The sequence below is a fragment of the Hipposideros armiger genome, unplaced genomic scaffold (assembly GCF_001890085.2).
Source record: "Hipposideros armiger isolate ML-2016 unplaced genomic scaffold, ASM189008v1 scaffold_1301, whole genome shotgun sequence".
Lineage (NCBI taxonomy): Eukaryota > Metazoa > Chordata > Mammalia > Chiroptera > Hipposideridae > Hipposideros > Hipposideros armiger.
Window position 1 is genome coordinate 74,275 of NW_017732651.1, and position 9,344 is coordinate 83,618.

A 9,344-nucleotide genomic window follows, 5' to 3' on the forward strand; every position below is an offset into this window, starting at 1 on the left:
GGCGAATTACTGTAAGGGAGAGAAAAGTTTTCCTCAATCCTCTCAGGATCCCTGGCTGGGTGTGAAAATTGTACTGATAGAGAGACATGTTACTATGAGAAAAGCATACCAATTTAACAAGTTTTACGTGACTTGAGAGATCTCATAAGGAAATCAAGACCTGAAGAAACTGTTAAACCTAAGTATTTTTAATGCTAGCTTTTATCAAAGGTTCAGAAATAGTCAAAGTAAGACCATTAAATCACTGCAGTCGTAATTGGTAAAAATGTATTGGGCACACCAAAAAGATAGTTGGCAAAGTGAGAGCACTCAGACCAAAACATGGAATGAGGCTCAAGGGTAAAACAAAAGCAACTTATACAGTGAGAAAGCAGTGTTTTTACAGTGATTGGTAATTAAGTTAAATTAATGACTAAACTGGTTTTGTCTGCTCAGGGAAACTTCAGAGCTGGTCTCTGTTTGCTTTTGATTTTAACAGTTTGATGAAAAGTGAAAAGCATGGAGAAATATGATCGGTCAAAGAGCATGAAATAGATATGCTAAACTGGGGGGAAATAAGCAAGGTCTGTTTGTTTGCTTCAGTTTTTCTCAGCATCTTTTTGTCTTCAGAACTTTCCCTGGATAAAGGTAGAGTACCTCTCACAGGAGGGTTTTATGACCTCTTTTAGGGGAGAAGAAGAGGGAAGGTCAAAGTGACCTTCATGCTTCTGTCATTTTCTCAGATTCCTTTAACTGAAGATATTCAATGTGCCATGATGCCTATTTGAGGGTATCCTGTCCTGAACCCCATCATTGCCCAGCACAACCAAAGTCTACTGTATGGCATCAGAGGGCCTCCATTCTCTAGTCCTGTCAACCTTTCTTTGGGCTTTACCTTGGGGCTTTTATTTTCTGAAATACCTTGTTTGGTTCTCCCACTTTTCTAATTCTTAAGAATTTTTTTAGGATACAGCTCACCTCCCACTTTTTCTACAAAAAACTTTCATGACTACCTTATGTCATCTTCCTTTTAACTCCATCTTCGAGGCCCTGCTCACTTTCTCCCTCTTGAATAAATATCATCCTCTTAACCCATATTATTCCCTATACTAATAAAATCTCCCCTTTATCTTACATGTATTATACCATCTTGTTGATAAGGAGCTGAGACATGGTGAGATTAAGAATATTCCCCAAAGAAACAAAGCTGGGATTACTTTTTTTTCCTCTCTCTCTCTCTCTACAAAGCCCTTGATGATAACTACATAAATCTACTGACTTCTGACATAGTATTATTTCATTTCACTTTCATAAATATGCTATTTTTATCATCTAATAAAATCCTTGTTTCATTTAGTAACACTTGTGCAGTCGTGAAATACTTAATATATTTTATGCTTCTTTTTGTTTCCTGAAACTTAGGCAGAGTAATTAAATAAAACAATATATTTCTTATCTTAGCTGCATTAAAGTCATCTCAAACTAGTAATAAGTGCCTTATAAAAGGCAAATAAGAAAGTATATGGGACACTCTATAAACTATCAAAAACTCACTGAATTTTCTTGATTCTTAGATATCATTAACCGATAAATAAATAACCAATAAAATTAACCATAAATGTATAATATTTTCAGAAAAACACTTAGATAATAAAATACTTTTTTCAATCTTAAGAGAATTTTCCAATTAAGTAGTGACTTAGAAAAATGGAAAGACAGTAATTAAGTGTGAAAATTTCCAATTTTCTACTAGTTCTTTTGACATATGTAGAGATTTTTAATAAAAAATTAAACAATACATTTCCCCAAAAATTATGTATATTATTTATGTATAATATATCAAAATCAAAGCTATCTTATTATTCCTGATGCTGGGCATTTAATGTCTTTAACTGTCATTAACTGTTACAATAGAATATTGTGAAAGAACCAGATGAAATAAGATATCTAACATGTCTAATTATCTTTTCAGTTTCATGTGGATAATATTGACTTGATCTTCCTCTGATGCTTACAAAAATGTTAACTTCTGGACTATAGAGGGAAAATCCTAGGAGGCCAAATTACAGAAGAAAATTTTACTTTTCCCCTTCACTGCATGTGATCTTTATATTTTTATTCTTTCTGTTTCTCTATCCTCTCTCTTCTCTCTCTTTCTATTACTTAACTAATTTCACTCTTAAATTAAAATTCAATAATTTTATTTTGTCTCTAGTATAATTTTAAAGAACTATATAAAATATTTTATGTTGATCTTATTAGAAGTAACACATTAGGAAAAAAGATTTGCAAACTGAATGTATGATAAAGAAATATTATCTAGAATATGTAAAGAACTCTCAAAACTCAGTAGAAAGCAAACAATTAAATTATAAAATGGACAAAAGACATAGACACTTCACTCAACAAGATATGAATATATAGAAGATAAATAACTACTTATGGTCAACACCTTTAGTCAGCAGGGAAATACAAATTAAAACTAAAATGACATATAATTACATGCCCACTAGAAGGGCCAAAAAAAAAAAAAAAACCACAGAGACAAAAACAAACACATTACTGTTGGTAATAGAAAATGATACAGACACTCTGCAATATCGTTTGGCAGTTTCTTATAAAATTAAACACTCAGTTATCATACATTTTTATATTAGAACATTTTTTAGTTTTTATGAATTTAAAATAGTTTGCTCTGTTCAGGAGAATATGACATTTTAATGGCTGGTCTCATAAAAATATAATTGATAAATAATCAGTTGATACTGATTCCAAAAAATCTGGGTATTATAATGCTTAATAGACTAATTTATTTCTTATGATTTTCTAGATCAAATTCTTAAGCCATCAGAAGACTTGTTATATAAACAAAATAAGCACAGTGCACTAATGCACAAAGTACATAGATTTTTTTTTTAGAATCTTATAGGTATTTTTTGCACGAGTTTATTTTTGAATATAGATGTATCTACTTGACTTCTATTTGCCAGCTACTATCACTGTAATACTGAATAGCAAACATCTCCAAATATAGTGGCTTACATACATTCTTATGTTTATGAGTTACAAGAGATCTAGGATGGTCTCACCCTGAGCAGACCTGCTTCAGGATGCATATACTCATAGGTGGTAAAATAGGACATATCTCCATGTCTCACCTTAGGATTCAGTCTGGAAACATTAGGTATGTTCTTCTCATGGCAATGATGGAAACATAAGAAGGCAAGCCAAACCACCCAAGCACATTTTAAGCATCCATTCACTTCAGTTCTGCTAACACCCAATTGTCTAAAGTAAGCAACATTGCCAAGCCCAAGTCATGGAGCAGGGAAGCTCCCTTCAACTACACTAGTGCCGCGCGGTAAGGGTGACCATGGAAGCCGCTCTCCTAGGAGTGCCAAGTGAGGTGGGATTGCTAACTCAAATGATCATATTCTTGGTAAACAATACTACCCTTTAGAGGTAGTTTTGGAATGATGAGGTACAATATTAATTTTAATTATTTATTAACATAACATAGCGTGATTTTTATAATGAGTTCTTTAAAAATCTTAATTTTAACTAAAATCAATGTTGAGCTTCTTACTGCATGGCATTTTCACCCATGGAATAGTTGCCTTCTACAATAACATTTGTATCTTATCTTTTGCAGTGCAACAAATTATTCCAAAATTGGTGGCTTAAAACACGATTTTGTTTGTTTGTTTGTTTTTCTTGTTTTGTTTTGTTTTGCTTATTATTTTGTGGGTCAAGAATTTAGGCTGTGCTCAGCTGGGCTATCTTACTCATATAGGGCCTTCAGTGGAATGACTGAGGGGTCCAGGAAGGCTGGCTCATTTTCTCCACCTGATCCCTCATCCTCAAGGAGTATAGGCTACGCTTGTGCTCATGGAGGTGGTATTCCTAAAGAACCAGTGCAGGAAATGCCAGGCACCCTGAGGCTGAGGACCACAACTCACATAGTGACACTTCAACTACATTTTATTGTGCAAAGCAAGTCATGAGGTCTTTCCAGATGCAAGAGATGGAGAATGGACAGTAATATTTCCTTGTATGAAAGTGTGGATATAAACCAGCTGCTTTTAATAAATGAAATCTGTCAAATATCTTTATGATTTATACTTTTTCAGGCATCTTGAGCGGGTATAATGTTGAAATGCTCCATTTTACAAATTTTTCACAAGTAAATTTTTCTAAACTTTACACATATAGCTGGGTTTTTTATCAGAGGTGTCTAAATCTTTTGAATTATGTCCTACTAACAATAAAAAAAAATGTTTAACTTTTATCCCAAACAAGATGTGTGAATTTATTTAAGAATGATATACTACTGGTAAGAGATATGTTAAATGGCAGTAAAGTTTTCTTCCTTTCAAATTAATAAAAGATTTAGAGATAGACTTTAAAAGTTTCCATACTCCCTCAGTAGATTCTTCTGCTCGTTCAGGGAGACTACTGTGTTAGATTATTTGATGGCTTTCCTAGTAAGCTAATTCTCATCCTGAGAGGGTGTATTGTTCTGAATAGGCTAACTATGGTTAACAGTGAATCTGAAAATACCTGAGAATTAACACAATGGTTTTTTTTTCTAATTTACATAACAGTACTAGTGATTGGCAGATGTTCTATATAATAATTCCAAGACCCAGGCCCCTTCTATCTTACTGTTTTGCCATCTTCCAGGTCTTTTGATTTATTCTGAGTATTTTCCATTCATCCAGTGGTTGAAATAAGAAAAAAAAAAAAAGATATTCACATGGGAGATTATAGAGGCCTGGAAGTAACACATGTCATTGCTTCCATATTCCATTGGTAAGAATTAATTTACATGGCTACATCGAAATGCAAGGAGGCTGAGAAATGGTCCATCTATAACCAAGAGAAAAAGGAAATGGGCTTTGGGGAAAATGTGGCACTTTCTGCCACAGTGGAACATAAGTGGCACATTGTCCTCTACTCTTTTACTAGAAGTAATCAATGTGTAAAGCTATTGCTGTGTCCTTGAATTTTGTCTATCTGACTGTTCTACTCAATGAGTAGAGCTTTTTAGAGATGAGGCAGGATATAAGTCTAGCCACAAAGAGTTCCCAGGACTTGTTAAACAAGACCCCAGCTGCTATTCTTTAGACTATAAAGTAAGTTTCTCATTAATTCTGCCCCTTTAACAGCAGACAGGCAATCTGACTGCTTAGAAAACACACTGGGTTTTTATGACCCACACATAAGTAATCATAACCAGCCATATGTAAAACCACAAAGCATAAACTGATGAATCTAATACAACTTTAACCAACAATATTAGAGGTTATATTTTAGAACTACAAAGTCCCTTTTAACATTTCAGAATTGTCCTATAGAGTTGCACTGGGTTTACTTTCCTATTAGAAAGGTACATAGTTTTACCAAAACCATTTATTGTTTTCTGTTTAACTTTCATCTTTTCCTTGCAATATTTTTTAGATCATTTCATATTATACATTGGAGTCTCTGTTAATAATATAATATTTGATTCACATATAAACCTTTTAAAAGTGATTTCAGAGAGGAATTTACTTTCCTGTTTTCTGTTCAAGGTCTGTTTTTTTTGTTTGCTTTTTTTTTGTTTTTGTTTCTTTACCTATTGTTGTTAGGACAAGTAGGTCAAATACTTTATAAATTTTTCTCTTGGCTTAAACTAAGTGGTTTAGAGAAAAAAAATTATTCATAGTAGGGTAAAAGGCATTGTGTCATACAAATATCTATACCGATATCTATTAGGTTGTCAGAAAAGTCATGACGCATTTTTGCAACAAAAAACATAGAAAAAATACATCATGACTTTTCTGACAACCCAATATATGTACTTATTTATATCTGAACTGTGTCCGCAAAATTCATATGTTGAAGCCTTAATCTCCAGTACCTCAAAATGTGACTGTATTTGGAGATAGGGCATTTAAAGAGGTGATTAAGTTAAAATGAGGCTGTTAGGGTGGACCTTAATCCAATCTGATTGGTGTCCTTATGAGAAGAGGAAACTTAGACACACAAACAAACAACAGGGATGGACATGCAGAGAAAAAATACCATGTGAGGACACAGCAAGAAGTCTGCATCCACAAAACAAGCAGAAAGTAAACCCTCAGAAGAAAGTAAACCTCCAACATCTTAACCTTGAACTTCAAGCCTCCAGGTCTGAGAGCAAAGAAATGTCTGTTGTGTAAGCCACCCAATCTGTGGTCATTTGTTATGGCAGCTCTAGCAAACTAATAGTAATAACGTATGCTAAATATATACACACATATACACACAGAGTCTTTAAGAAAGAAGTGTTAAATATAATAAATATTTAGTACCAGCTGAAGGTCTATTCAATTTTGAAATACCTTTTGAATATTAAATATTTGCAAGTTAGATGAAAGTTCATTACTCTAAGCTATTTAGTAAAAGTTAGGTTTAGTTACGTGTCAAAGAAGAAATGAGGAAATTTAATAAGATGTCTAAAGTTACCATGGACATATAAAACTATGGAATTGCTGATATTTTTCAGGGCAAATTGTTGCTGATCAGCTACAACATGTTCAACATAAAAGAAAATGAAAGAAAAACCTAAAATCTAAATTTTATAAAGTTTGCATTGCTAATCCAATTCTATAGCTTGCACAATATTTAGAACAAACGCCACTTAATAGCAGAAAGTAATCCTAGAAAAACAAACACATTGCTGAGGAAAGCTAAGCTGCTCAGATATCCATTCCTAACCCTATCTCTAGAGATTTGTGACCCTTCCAGTTAATCACCTTTTCTAAGATCTCTGCTTAAATGTCACCTATCCAAAGAGCTTTTGCCTCCCTATCCCATCAAAATCCCATCTTTATTCAGTCTATTCTCTTATTGTATGTATTAATCTTAATATGATTTATTTGACACTATATTGTATACTTATTTAATATTTGTCTCCCACATTAAAGATGACAACTTTGTGATTGGCTTACTCCTCCTATATCCTTAGCCCCTAAAACAGTTTCTAGCACATAGTAATTGTTCAATAAATACTGAATTCACTATATACATGCATATATATATATATATATATACACACACACACACACACACACACACACACACACACACACACACACATATATATATGTTTCCATTCTAATAAGAATGTTAGCATAGTGGAATTGAAGATAAATTCTAAACTACTTCCAGATATATTTATGATCCTATCATGAAATCATTGAAATTGAAAAAAATTTCAAGTAATTGACTATCAAAATTATAATAGTAATATTAACAACGATAATAAAATAGAGCCAAAATATAATCCTTGTCTAATTTAGAGTTCTAAGTTAAAAATAAGATTTAAATGATTCCCACATCCAATTATATATAGTTTTCCTCTGTGGTCAATAAAAATATTTGAATATTACCATTTCACAAAAAAAGTGTATCTTACAGATTAAACATTTTTATATTTTACTATTTTATTGAATGGATTTTTGTTGTTGTTGTTGTTCACCATTAAAAATCCTCAGGTAAAAAAGCTAATTAGAGGTTTCCCTAAATAACAAATACATGTAAATATAAATATATGCTGTCATTGTGTACATATAATAAAGTCACTTATAAAAGGAGGCAGAGCCATGGACTCAGTGTTTGAGCCTCTAATCTGTCCTGTTGGATTACAGAAGTCTCTGACCTGAGATCTATCCCTATGTTAAGGTTTGTCTTTGAATTAAGAGACAGGATTCAGCTTCAATTCAGAACTCTCCAAAGCTTTCTTTGCCTTTTTCTGTATCTACTTTTAGGAAAATTCATAGGGGAGCACTGGAGAAGGATGACCCCATGAGAATATGAGTGCTCTCTGAGAGAATTTGGGATTGCGTAGGTTTCTATCATCGCAATCAAATACTGCAAAAATTACCTAATGCATAATGATTATGACCCTTTGAAAACTGCTAGGTTAAATGTTTAATAAAATCTGCCCTGAAAAGGTTTTGAAGATTGGGGCACATTTGGCAAGTAGAAACATCTCCCATCTTTTCAGATCTTCCAAACAAATAGTGTTTCTTTAGCCTTATGTTTTCTCATGTTGATAAAAGTTATAATAAATAAGCCAAGTAAACTGTAATAACCAGAAAGTTTAAAAACAACTAACCTGGGGACCAAAAGTAGATGTCAATTGTCATATAGCCAATTTGGGGAGTATTCAGTCTTTGCTCCTTCTCATATTTTCTGTTTTATCCATCTCACTGATAAATAAATCACATCATCATCAACAAAAATACAAAAGCAACAGAAAAAAACTTAAAGAAGACAGAAGAGGAAGGAAAAATAGCTAAAGTCAGCTCTTCGAGTAGACTGACTCACTCAACAACACATGCTCAAATCAAGGACCTGAAATAACAGATAACAAAGCTCCAAAATAATAAGTAATGTTACCCCACAGTGCTGGGGCACAGCCACATAAAACTACAAAGCAAAGATAATGAGCTTCACCATCAATAAGTCTTACTGGGAATTCTGTATTGTCCAATATTTGTGACTTATGTATTGATTTCAGTATATATGGAGATTAAAATATAATATACATATAGATATATAGAAGTACACATATAGATGTACATGGTATACATGTAGATTAAAAATTTTGAACACAGCCAACAGTAAGGGACACTTTACACAATAATTCATTACATCGACTCACAAACATGCACACATACACACTAATGTAACAGATAGTTCATGTTTGTTTTTATGCTAAATACAAACAATGCACTCTGATCTTTTCTCTACTCCTCCCTTTAACTTTTTTTTATGTTGATGGAGATCTGATAAATGATTTCACAGTCTGTGAATGGATTGCCACAGAGGTTTGTAAAGGATAATGTACATACATTTACATGAACCAAATATGTTTCCTCTATTAAATCACTTTTAAATCACTTTCAAATTATTATGAGATTATGAAGAGAAAAATTGTTTGATATTAAAATGTTATGCAAAATAATTTATTGTTTTATTTTCGCCATTCACATTCTACCTAATTGTACCTAAGATTTCATCTCTTCAGTCAGAAGAACTCTTTCCTCACAAGCGTTCACAAGTAGTCAAATGAGCTTTTCTCTTTCACTGGGCACTTAGAGCTCTAGCTTTTAATACATTAACAAGTGCACTTGCCTTCTTCATTCGATTGCAAGCTCTTTAGGACTGCATACACATTGTATAACTTGACATTGTATTCCTTACAGTGCTAATGTGATAATTTCCATGTAAGCACTTAACAAAATTTAGTGAATTCAATTTAGGAGGTAAGAAAAGAGCAAATGGTGAATAGTTATATATATATATATATATATATATATATATATATATATATA

General features: G+C 32.6%; 1 long non-coding RNA gene across 1 annotated transcript in view; it reads right to left on the minus strand.

Moving 5' to 3' along the window:
• Positions 1 to 8,164: 8,164 nt before the first annotated feature.
• The window catches only part of LOC109377137 (uncharacterized), a 31,189-nt gene continuing 30,009 nt past the window's right edge, over positions 8,165 to 9,344 (minus strand). The window contains exon 4 of the long non-coding RNA XR_002122826.1: positions 8,165 to 8,216. This is a non-coding gene — a long non-coding RNA (uncharacterized LOC109377137). The remainder of the gene's footprint in view (positions 8,217 to 9,344) is intronic.